Genomic DNA, 13,108 nt, shown 5'->3' on the forward strand with positions numbered 1-13,108 from the left:
GACAACGTACTCTATGCTACACTTGAGGAAAATGGGTTGATATTGGGGCAGTCTGGAATGTTCCTACTCATGACCACAGAATGTGAACTCAGATCTAGAAGGATGCAGAAGTCCCATAGGCTCCTAAGCTGATTATGGGCCTCTGATCACATAAAATCGATGGGATTTACAGTCAACAATATTTATACCCCTTTCCCATATTAGGGAGCTACTCTCTTCCCTGATCCAGCTTTCTGGCCCTTTTTTCAAACATGACATCATCTACCCAGACAATAACTTGGATCCACCGGCATATCAGATTTCAGGTTCAGGGGAAAAAAGAAAAAGAAAAAAAAATACAAAAGACTAGTATAGCCACAGGCCCTTTGGGATATAACTAAAATATGCCTACTAGCTATCTACAAAATGGAGGACTCCCCAACTCTTCATCTGCACTATTCCGTGATTGGTCAACAATTTGGCTTTGTATGTTAACTCTTTTTTCAACTACCAGGTTCCAGATGCTAGCATGATGCCAACCAGACTTCCCTGGATAGACAACCCCACCAATGTGTCCTGGAGCTCTGCTTCCCCAGAGCCCTACCTCACTAGGGAAAAAGAGAGCCAGGCTGGGAGTATGGATCAACCTGTCAACACCCATGTTCAGCAGGGAAGCAATTACACAAGCCAGACCTTCCACCTTCTGCATCCCACAATGACCTTGGGTCCATACTCCCAGAGGGTTAAAGAATAGGAAAGCTGTCAGGGGAGGGGAGGGAATGGGATATGGAGTTCTGGTGGTGGGAATTGTGTGAAGCTGTACCTCTCTTATCCTATGGTTTTGTCAATATTTCCTTTGTAAATTTAAAAAAAAATATATTTATTTATTTATTTATTGGATAGAGACAGCCAGAAATGGAGAGGGAAGGGGGAGATAGGGAGAGAGACAGAGAGACACCTGCAACCCTGCTTCACCACTCATGAAGCTTTCTTCCCTCTGCAGGTGGGGACTGAGGGTTCGAACTCGGGTCCTAGTGCACTGTGACATGTGTGCTCAAGCAGATGCACCACCAACCTGGCCCCAATGTTTTCTTTTTATAAAAAAAAAAAAAAAAAGCTATGGTTAAATAAATGTGCTTAAAGTATTGTTTTTTAATGTCTGACTCCTTTTTATTAGTGATTTAATATTGATTTACAAAATTATGAGATAACAGGGGTATAACTTATTTATTTATTTATTTATTCATTTATTTATTTATTTGTTTATGTTTTTACCAGAGCACTGCTCAGCTCTGGCTTATGGTGGTGCGGGAATTTAAACCTGGGACTGAGAAGCCTCAAGCATGAGACTTTTTGCATAACTATTTTGCAGTCTCCCCCCACTCCAGGGATATAAGCCCACACTGTTCCCACCACCAGAGTTTTGTGTCCCTCTTCCCTCCATTAGAAAGGTCATAGATATGGGTAGACTATCATTTCTATAATTATCTATCTATATTTGTATATATTTCCCCATTTTTCTATGGTCTGCCTTCTCTTCCTTTCTAACTCATACTTATACCTATTGCTATTTCTGAATATCCTTCCTTTTTCCCTCTTCTCTCTCTGGGTCTTGATGGAATTAAGTTCAGAGCTCTCTGATTATCTTCCCCTAATATATTTCCCTCTTTGGGGGTATGGACCAAAATTCTTTTTGGGGTACAGAAGATAGGAGTTCTGGTCTCTGTAATTACTTCTCCATTGGACATGAGCATTGACAGATCAAACCATACCCCCAGCCTTGGTCTACCATTTCTTAGGGAAACTTGGATGGGAAATCTTCCTTTTGTGTTATATAAATTGGCAGTGTTGGAACACACATTCAAATTAGAATAAGCAACAAAAATCGTTTATTGACTGGTATAGCCAAGTCAAAAGGGTAGATAAACTTTAGGCATTCAGATATGGTGGAATTCAGGGGCTCAGTTTATGACCTTAGGACTGTGTCTTTCTTTCCTTTTTAATTTTTCTCTTTTTAAAAGATATATTTATTTTAAAATTTTTATATCATTATTATGATTATTATTTGCCTCCAGGGTTATCATTGGGGCTTGGTGCCTGCATTAAGAATCCACTGCTTCTGAAGGCTATTTTTTTCTCCTTTTGTTGCCCTTGTTGTTTATCGTTGTCATTGTTGGATAAGACAGAGAGAAATCAAGAGAGGAGGGGGAGACAGAGAGAGGGAGAGAAAGACAGATGCCTGCAGACCTGCTTCACTGCCTGTGAAGTGACACCTCTGCAGGTGGGGAGCCTGGAGCTCAAACCAGGATCCTTACAACAGTCTTTGTGCTTTGTGCCATGCGCGCTTAACCTGCTGCACTACCACCCAGCCCCCAATTTTTTATATTATATTATATTATATTATATTATATTGTATTGTATTGTATTGTATTGTATTGTATTGTATTGTATTGTATTGTATTATATTATATTTATTTATTTGATAGAGACAGCCAGAAATTGAAAGGATTGGGGGAGATAGGGAGAAAGACAGAGAGACACCTGGAGCACTGCTTCACTACTTGCAAGGCTTTCCTTCTGCAGATGAGGACCAGGGGCTTGAACTCAGGTTCTTGTGCAAAGTAACATGTGTGCTCAACTAGGTGAGCAACCACCGCCCTCCCTTTTTTTTTTGCACATAGGGTTGTTGCTGGGGCTCAGTGTAGCACTAGGAATCCATTGGTCCTGGGGGCCCTTTTTTTTTTTTTTAAATTGGATAGAACAGAGAGAAATTGACATGGGGAGGGGAGATGGGGAGATAGAAAGGTAGATACCTGCAGACCTGCTTCACCATTTGTGAAGTGTCCCTGCTGCAGGTGGGGAGCTGGGGCTCGAACCTGGATCCTTGTGCAGGTCCTTGCATTTCATACTATGTGTACTTAACTGGGTGTGCCACCGCCTGGCCCCTCTTTTTAAAATTTTTAACATTGATTTACAAGATTGTAAGGTAATAGTGGTAAAAATTCATATAGTTCTCACCACCAAAGTTCTATGTCCCATCCCCTCCATTGGAAACTTTCCTATTATTTACTCCTCTGGGAGTATGAGCCAAACTTCTTTATGGGATGCAGAAGGTAGAAGTTCTCATTTCTTTAATTACTTCTGTGCTAGACATGGACATTGACATGACAATTCACACCTCCAGTCTGCTTCTGTCTTTCCCTAGTGGGGTAGGGCTCTGGAGAGGTGAGGTGAGGATCCAGGCCACACTGGTGAGGTCATCTGCCCATGGAGTTCAGGATGGAATCATAGTAGCATATGCAGCTTGGTAGATGAAATTCAGTAAGATGGAAAGCAGGACAAAATGTTTAATAAGGACTTTATTCTCATCTCCCTTCATGATAGATGCTGGCTATCAGACCTTTGAAGGAAAAGAAATGAAGACTGTCTCTTCTCATAAGAATTCTGACTAGTCCTGCAAGAGCCACATGTTCTTCACTGGGTTAAGCAGTGTCCAGAGGGGTTGACTATAATGGATCAGCATGGGCTGTACACTTGCTGCTAAGGTAGGAGCCGCAACCATCTTCACTGGGGCTTTTCTAGATCTCCTAAAAGAAAAAGCTGTCTCAACAGAATAACACATGAGTTTGGGGATGCTATATTCTCTATTCAATATTCTATATTCTATTCTATATTCTCAGTTGGTCTGACTGGTTTCTCTTCTGTCAGTGGGAGGTCAGCTATGGTTTCCTGAACACTAATGATGACCCTTGGCTTTCTTGGGAAGAAATTACCCATGTCTGAGGCAAACAAGCTTTTATGAAAGTAAGTGAAGATCATCATTTAGGATCAGAGGGCTGTTTGCTATGTTTCTGCTTTTCCACTCTACCTTATTATTTTTGAAGCTAGCCTAATTCATTGTTCACTAATGCTGGGGAGGGGAGGGGGGCTGTGGGGGAACTAAGGATCTTTTGACAACCCACTCTCTGCACCAAAGGAGAATTGGACTCATTGTTTCATGGGGTTTCCTTTAGGCTAATCTGAAGAGTGTGAAAGAACCCATTTAAAGGGGCCTGATGAATAAGAACAAAATAAAGATCAAACTCAGGCACAATCAAAAGCTGTTTGTTAACAGACAAGATGTTCTTCAAAGCCTTTATCAGGAGCTAGGGGAGACTTATCTTACAGTGCTATATGGGGAAAGTAGGTGGGTCTGGGACATTTATTTGAAGTTCTAAATAAATGACTGAGGGCCTAGAAGCTGGGTTTAGAATTATCAGTACTTCTCTTGGGTTAAGTGGGCAACACTGATAAATAAGGGTCTGGGAAAAAGAATAAGTCATGTAGTGGATAATGTTTATTGCAAAAGTTCCCCAGATTCTGTCTTACCACCCACTTCTAGGAAGGAGTCAGATACTGCAAATGAGAAAAATTCTTTCTTAATCCTGGGTCTCTGGTTTGGAAAATGAAGCTAACCTGTTGCCATATAAACCTTGTCCTGGAGGCTTAAACCTGGGTCTTTGTGCACTGTAACATGTACGCTCAACCAGGTGCACCACCATGTGGCCCCTAGCCTTGTACCTATTTTTATGATGATAAAAAAATGTACAGAGACATTGAATTTCTTTAAATCAGTAACTAGATTGAGGTATGATAGTGTTTTGAGGACCGGCTCTGTAATGCCTGCTATTTATGACAAAAGATAATTCAGCAACTTTTATTGAATGACTACTAAACATCAGGTAGGCACTATAGCCAAATGATCTCATATGATTCTCACCACACTCTAGATTATTACTGTTCCCAGTTTACAGATGTAGGAACTGAGAACTCAAGAAGTTCATATAATTTATTTAAAGTTTACCAACTAATGTATAGTAGAACTGAGAATGGAACATCAATGACTTATTCTATCAAAAGCCTGTTGTCTTAATAGTTCGTAATGCTTCCATTCTAACTAGACCCACCAAGGATTATGAAACCAAAAGGTTGAATTGAGAAATTCAAGAGAGGATCTAGAACTGGGGAGGTAAAACCCATCCTCTATTGATGGAAGTAAATGGGAAGAAAATATCATGGTAGGTAAGAAATGTGGGTCCTATAATAGTTCTGACCCCTCAATGGGAGGGTTTTAAAATAGCCATGAAGTGGGAAGAGAAAGAACAGTTTGTCAGAAGATTCTAGTTGCATATTACAAAAAAAAAACACCTTTTTAAAAAATTTTACATAAAACAATGAAATGAAGAGTTTGATTTTTCTCTGTGGCATCAAGCAGATGATCATTTTCTGAACTGTTTCACTTTCTTTGGCTATTCTCACTTCAAACCCCAGTCCTAGATGAAGAGACTGAGATGCATTGAAATTACTTTATTATTATTTTTTAATTCTTATTTATAAAAAGGAAACACTGACAAAAACTATAGGATAAGAGGGGTATAACTCCACACAATTCCCACCACCAGAACTCTGTATCCATCCCCTCTTCTGTTAGCTTCCCTATTCTTTATCCCTCTAGGAGTATGGACCTAGGGTCATTATAGGGTGCAGAAGGTGGAAGGTCTGGCTTCTGTAATTGCTTCCCCACTGAACATGGGTGTTAATAGGTCAATCCATACTCCCAGCCTCTCCCTCTCTTTCCCTAGTGGTATAGGGTCTGGGGAAGCGGGGCTCCAGGACATATTGGTTGGGTCGTCTGCCCAGGGAGGTCTGGTTGGCATCACCGTAGCATCTGAAACCTGGTGGCTGAAAGAAGAGTTAACATATAAAGCCAAAAAAAATTGTTGACTAATCATGAATTTAAAGGCTGGAATAGTTCAGATGAAGAGTTGGGGGTCTCCGATTTGAAGATTTGTAGTAGGCCTATTTTAGTTGTATTCCAAAGGTCCCATAAATGAACAATTTTTTTTCCCTGAGCCTGACATCTGATATGCAGGTGGACCCAAGTTATTGTCTGGGGAAATCATGTCATGGCTGGAAAAAGGACCAGAAAGCTGGATCAGGGAAGAGAGCAGCTCCCAAATATTGGAAAGGTATATAAATATTGTTGACTGTAAACTCCATCAATCTGATGTGATCTTGGGCTCATAATCAGCTTAGGAGCCTATGTGACCTCTGCATCCCTCTAGATCTGAGCTCACAGTCTGTGGTCATAAGTAGAAATGTTGGAAGCTGCCCTAATTTTAGGACCCATCTTCCTCAGGTGTAGCATAGAGTATGTTGTCCATCCTCCCTTAAGAGGATGAAACATTCTCTACCGTCATTGATCCACATTTAGGGCAAGGTCCTATGGGGCCCACAGAGGGGTCTATTGTGTTGTTCCTGATAGAGATGACTGGTAACAATGGAGAGAGTGATTTATTCAAGGTCTAGGCCCATCATGTCTGTTTGGGAATCTCAGGACTCCCCGAATAGGGTCCCAGCTGGTGGGGTGGCTTGATAGTGACTAAAGAGTCATCGTTGAAGTATGCCAGTCTCTTGCCCTTATTCAGCTTTTGTAATCCTTACTTTGATAAGATTAGCTTTAGAGTGAGTGAGGGAAGTGTAATACAAAGTAGATGAGGTAAGTCTAAGTAGACACTATTTCATCAGGAACTTTATGGTGTCTTTTTAGGTCTTTCTACTTGCTTGCTGCATATATTGATTCACTGCAAACTATTGTGCACTTTTGCTTTCAGGTATATATTTTGCCCTTTTTTTATAGCTACATGTGGACATATGCCATATCTCATGGGACCTGGCCTATATCTAGGTTTTGGGATTTTGTTAGGAAGTGAACCACCAGAAATGGAATTAGAGAATCCTATGAAAAGAAAGGTCCCACCTGAGTAATGAGGCTGAAGGGTTGACATTCCATATCTAACGTCTCTGGACACAGTCTGAAGTGAAGCATGCTGAGGTGGTACTCATTGCATTGATTAGGTTTGGATTGGCAGATGCAATATCATTTGGTATGAATTGAGAGAGCATGCAGGAAAGTGAGCCCCACCCTAGTGGTCCCAGGACTGGGGGAAATATAGGCTCTATAGAGGAAGCGGGAGGTTCCTGCTGTCTTAGAGTTTAAGAAGGCAATAGATAGTTATTGCTGTAACCAAATTATTTGACAATTGGGTTAACTTTGAAAATACCTTTGTTAGGATTTGCTGTATCATACACAGTATCACCATAATTTATGCCTTTTGACATTATTTGTATATAGCTGTGTCTTATAGAGTAACGCCACTGGTTTCTTCTGTTCTCCCGGATCTAAGCTTTTAGGAGAGTCAAATGACTTTAAACTGAAGTTCCAGTAGTTTGTAGAGTTGACCATAAGGGTCTATTTTTTTTTCTTATTGTAAAAACCAAACACCAACAAATTTAAGAATTCGAGGGAGGATGGTGTTGACAGAAAGCTTACCCAAAATCTAGAGCTACTTGGGGCATATATTTGAGGTTTTTTGTCTTTCTATTTTTTATTTGACAGGACAGAGAGAAATTGAAAGGGGATGGGAGATAGAAAGATAGATACATGCAGACCAGCTTCCCTGCTCATTAAGCATCCTCCCTGCAGATGGGGGGGGTCAGGGGTTTGAACCTGGGTCCTTGCACATGGTGATATGTGCACTTAAATGGGTGTGCCATCACCCAGCTCCCCCATTTTTTGCTTTGCCAACTTTTTCATTCTTTTTATTTTAGAGATAGAGTGACAGCAATAGACAGGCAGAAAGAAACACCATAGCACTAGAGTATCCCATTGTTGTGGCATTCCTATGTGGTGCCAGGATTTAAACCTGTACTGTGCACATGGCAATACATGCATCCTACTGTGTGGGTCCAGCACACATATATCTTCTTATTCCTTAAAAGGAGAACAGCCATGAATGTACTGTTCCAAGAAGTAGCCACTACTTACATGAGGCTATCTAAATTTAAATAAATTAAAATTAGATGAAACTTAAATTTTAGTTCCTCAGTTTCTTTCAGTCACTTTTAGATGTTCAGTGGAAGATACGGTATATTCCTATGATTACAGGTAGTTCATTTGCACAGTGTTCTGCAAAGCCTCTTGACCCATGCTTCATGCTAGTCATTATCCCATTTCTCTGCTCTAATGTATATGTTTAACCAGGTACACCACCACTGGGCCTTCATTCAGGCTTTTCAAACTGACCAATTCACTAAATATTTTCCTTCTAGATTCATAAATCGTCCACACTGTATGTTGGGTGCTATTAGTTATACTTCTCTCTTCAAATATATCCTCTATGCTTTTGGAAGACAATGGTGTCATGGTTCTTCTCCTAACTAAATAGGACTCATGGCAGTCTCCTTACTCCCTTCACCCCAATAGGAGTTCTTTATTGTAGGATCTCTGGAATTCACTCCTCCACATGTGATCTCAACAGCTACATGTGATCTCAACAGCCAGAAATTATAATAGAAGGTACAGCATGAAGTTCCAGGGATTAATGCATTCTTGGCTTTCCACTGCAACCAGATTAAAAAAACAAAGAAAAAAATAAAGCTTTTACTATGGCCCTACATGGGATAGTCTCTGCCTTGACTAGGTCATTTATTCTTGACTTGAAGTCAATGGACTAGATGAATTTCTTCCAGTTATTTTGATTTTTGCTCCTTGTCATCATTTGGGTATTAATTCCAGTATTACTTTCTGAGAAAAATTATTCTTTTTTTTTAATTTTGGAAAAAGCTAGTAGGTCTATTTTTTATATGAATGCTATTTTTTTCTTTATTGGCATATTAATGTTTTATAGTCAACAGTAAATAAAATAGTCTATACATAACAGAGAAAAATTATTCTTACTCCCTCTTAATGCATTAAGCCTTCTCTATAATGTTAATATATCTTGTCTTTTTTTTTCATGGCATTTATTTGTAGCAACTTTCCTCATTCATCCATGCTTCATGGATTTTTAAAAACATTACTATATAAACTTTTTTGGGGAAGGGGCTTTGATTCTTTAACTCACCACTCAGCACCTACACAATTTGTAAAACATAACAGGTTTTCAAATAATACTTCTTGACTTGAAATGTTTACTGACTACCAATTAGATCAGGAGTTGGCGTGGAGGTTAGGACAATAGTAGACTCTTTTGAGAGCCAGTCAGTCGAGAAACAGTTAAATTTAGTGAGTTGTGCAGCTATGAGTACATTGGGTTGCTAAATGAGCTCTACTTCTGGTCATTTGGGCATGGCTTGTGATTTTTTAAAAAATTTCTTTATTGGAGAATTAATGTTTTACATTAAACAGTAAATACAATAGTTTGTACATGCATACATTTCTCAGTTTCCCACATAACAGTACAACCCCTACTAGGTCCTCTGTCATCCTTTTTGGACATGTATTCTCCCCCATACCCACCCCAGAGTCTTACTTTGGTGCAATACACCAATTCCAGTTCAGGTTCTACTTGTGTTTTCTCTTCTCATCTTGTTTTTCAACTTCTGCCTGAGAGTGAGATCATCCCATATTCATCCTTCTGTTTCTGACTTATTTCACTTAACATGAAGTTTCCAAGGTCCATCCAAGATCGGCTGAAAACGGTAAAGTCACCATTTTTAATAGCTGAGTAGTATTCCATTGTGTATATATACCACAACTTGCTCAACCACTTATCTGTTGTTGGATGTTGGTATGCATGAGACCCCTTCTGTTTCATTTGGTTTAAATTCCCCCTGCTTAACACTATTCTATTTACATAACCACTGCATTCTATTTACATAACCACTGTTAACAAGCACCACCCTCCCTCCAGGGCATTGGTGGTTCAGTGATAGGATTCTCGCCTGCTCCGCCCCCTCCTTGTCACACTCTGATTTTCACCAGTCACTTTTCTCTCCACCCTCTCTATGTTACATCCTGTTTCCACCCTACTTGGCAAGTATATATAAAGACAGCATTGTGAGTTTTAGGGTACTTTACTTTACTTTAGCTTAGCTCGGCTTAGATTGTGCTGCGTCCTGCATGAATAAAGAGATACTGCCTACAGCTCAACCATGAGTCCCTGGTCGTCTGTTACCGGCCCGTGAAGCCAGCCCGGCGAAAACAACATAGCCCAGCGAAAACAACAGTTGGACACCTGGGTTGCCTCCAGGTTTGGGCTATTAAAAATTGTGCTTCTAAGAACGTTATGTGTACACAGATCTTTTTGGATGGGTGTGTTGGGTTCCTTAAGATATATCCCTAGGAGAGGAATTGCAGGATCACAGGGTAGGTCCATTTCTAGCCTTCTGAGAGTTCTTTAGACTGTTTCCCACAGAGGTTGGACCAGTTTACATTCCCACCAGCAGTGCAGGAGGGTTCCTTTGACCCCACAACCTTTTTGCTGCTGCAGCCATTTGCTGCTGTTACCTTTTCTGATGTATGACATTTTCACAGGAGTGAAGTGGTATCTCATTGTTGTATTTATTTGCATTTCTCTGACAATCAGAGACTTGGAGCATTTTTTTTTACTTTTATTTATTTATTTATTTTTTATTATCTTTATTTATTTATTGAATAGAGACAGCAGAAATTGAGAGGGAAGGGGGAAATAGTGAGGGGAAATGACAGAGAGACATCTGCAGCCATGCTTCACCACTTGCAAAGCTTTCCCCCTGCAGGTGGGGACTGGGGGCTTGAACCTGGGTCCTTGTACATTGTAACATGTGCACTCAACCAAGTGCGCCACCACCCAGCCCTGACTTGAAGCATTTTTTCATGTGTTTCTTGGCCTTTGGATCTCTTCTGTGGTGAATATTCTGTCCATGACCTCTCCCCACTTTTGGATGGGGTTATTTGTTTTCTTGTGGTTGAGTTTGGCAAACTCTTTATATATACTGGTTATTAGCCTCTTGTCTGATGTAGGACATGTAAGGATCTTCTCCCATTCTGTGAGGGGTCTCTTGGTTTGGGCAGTGGTTTCTTTTGCTATATAGAAGCCTTTTAATTTGATGTAGTCCCATAGGTTTATGCTTGCCTTTGTCTTCTTTGTAATTGGATTCGTTTTATTGAAGATGCCTTTAAAATTTATGTGGGAACGAGTTCTGCCAATATCTTTCTCTAAGTATCTGATAGTTTCTGGTCTAACATCCAAGTTCTTGAACCACTTGGAATTTACTTTTGTATTTGGTGAAATATAGTGGTTCACTTTCATTCTTCTGCATGTTTCAACCCATTTTTTCCAACAGCATTTGTTGAAGAGACTCTGCTTTCCCCACTTAATAGTCTGGGCACCTTTGTCAAAGATTAGATGTCCATAGGTGTGGGGGCTTACTTCTAGACTCTCAATTTGATTCCACTGGTTAATGTGTCTATTCGTGTTCCAGTACCAAGCAGTTTTGATGACCATGGCCCTATAATACAATTTGAGTTCTGGGAGTGTGATGCCTCCAGTTCTGTTTTTTCTTCTCAAGATTGTTTTGGCAATTTTAGGTCTTTTCTGGTTCCAGATAAGCATTTGTAGCATTTGTTCTATTCTCCTAAAAACTGTATTTGGGATCTTGATGGGATAGCATTAAATTTGTATATGTCTCTGGGTAGTATATTCATTTTGATGATGTTAATTCTTCCAACCCATGAACATGGAATATCTTTCCACTTCTTCGTGTCTTTTTAAATTTCCTTGAGTAGTGATTCATAATTTTCAGGATACAAGTCTTTCACTTCTTTGGTTAAATTTTTTCCTAGATATTTTATTGTTCTTGTTACTATAGTAAAAGGAATTGATTTCTGGATTTCAACTTCTTCTAACTTAGTGTTTGCATAGAGGAATGCCACTGACTTTTGTATGTTAATTTTGTAGCCTGATAGCTTACTGTATTGCCTGATGATTTCCAAAAGCTTCTTGCTGGATTCCTTAGGCTTTTCTATGTATAGGATCATGTCATCTGCAAATAGGGAGAGTTTGACTTCTTCTCTTCCAATCTGTATGCCTTTAATTCCTTGCTCCTGCCTGATTGGTATGGCAAGAACTTCCAACACTATGTTGAATAGTAATGGTGATAGTGGGCATCCCCGTCTAGTACCTTATCTGAGGGGAAATGCTTCCAGTTTTTCACCATTGAGTATGATGTTGGCTGTAGGTTTGCTATATATAGACTACTACCTTCAGGAATTTTCCTTCTATTCTCATTTTTTGTAGTGTTTTGATCATAAAGGGATGTTGTATTTTGTCAGAGACTTTCTCTGCATCTATTGATATGACCATATGGTTTTTGGTCTTGCTTTTATTGATGTGGTAGATCTTGTTGATTGATTTATGTATATTCAACCAACCTTGCATGCCTGGGATAAACCCCACTTGGTCATGATGAACAATCTTTTTTTTTCTAGTTTATCGATCTCATCATTTAGCTCCCTCATGTCTTTATTGATTTTCTGCCTGGAAGTTCTGTCGAGTTGGAAGAGTGGGGTACTGAAGTCCCCTACTATGACTGTGTTGCTGTTCGTATATTGCTGAAGCTCTTTCAGTAGATGTTTGATGTATTTAGATGGCTTCTCACTGGGTGCATAGATGTTAATAATTGTTAAGTCCTCTTGATTGACTGATCCTCTGAGCATTAAGTAGTGTCCATCCCTATCTTTTAAAATTTTATTTATTTTAAAGTCTATTGTGTCAGATATGAGAGTATTTGTTCCTGCCCTTTTTTGTGGATCATTGTCTTCTATGATAGTTTTCCATCCTTTCACTTTGAGTCTCTGTTTGTCTTGTTGGGTTAGGTGGGTTTCCTGTAGACAGCATATTGTTGGGTTGTGTTTTCTGATTCCTCTTCCTACTCTGTGCCTTTTAATAGGTGAAATCAGGCCATTGACATTTATTGATATCAAAGATTGAAGATATTTTAATACTATTCTTGTAGAGTTTTAGAGTGTTCTGATATATGGCATATTTATGGTGGTCTGACTGTTTATAGGAGATCTTTCAGAACTTCTTTCACGGTAGGCTTGGTGATAGTTGATTCTTTTAAGTGTTGCTTGTCTGAGAAGGTTTTGAGGCCTCCATCTATTCTGAATGACACTCAAGCAGGATACAGTAGTCTTGGTTGAAAGCTTTTGTCATTGAGCACTTGATAGATATCTTGCCATTCTCTTATGGTCTGTAGTGTTTGTGTGGAGTAGTCTGCTGCTACTCTTATGGGTTTTCCTCTGTAGGTGTGCTATGAAGTCTGG

General features: G+C 39.7%; 1 long non-coding RNA gene across 1 annotated transcript in view; it reads left to right on the top strand.

The window, feature by feature from the left end:
• The window catches only part of LOC132534273 (uncharacterized), a 148,461-nt gene extending 144,676 nt beyond the window's left edge, over positions 1–3,785 (top strand). The window contains exons 3-4 of the long non-coding RNA XR_009545989.1: positions 3,364–3,524; positions 3,688–3,785. This is a non-coding gene — a long non-coding RNA (uncharacterized LOC132534273). The remainder of the gene's footprint in view (positions 1–3,363; positions 3,525–3,687) is intronic.
• Positions 3,786–13,108: the final 9,323 nt, after the last annotated feature.

Source organism: Erinaceus europaeus, chromosome 18, assembly GCF_950295315.1.
Source record: "Erinaceus europaeus chromosome 18, mEriEur2.1, whole genome shotgun sequence".
In the NCBI taxonomy this organism is placed as follows: domain Eukaryota; kingdom Metazoa; phylum Chordata; class Mammalia; order Eulipotyphla; family Erinaceidae; genus Erinaceus; species Erinaceus europaeus.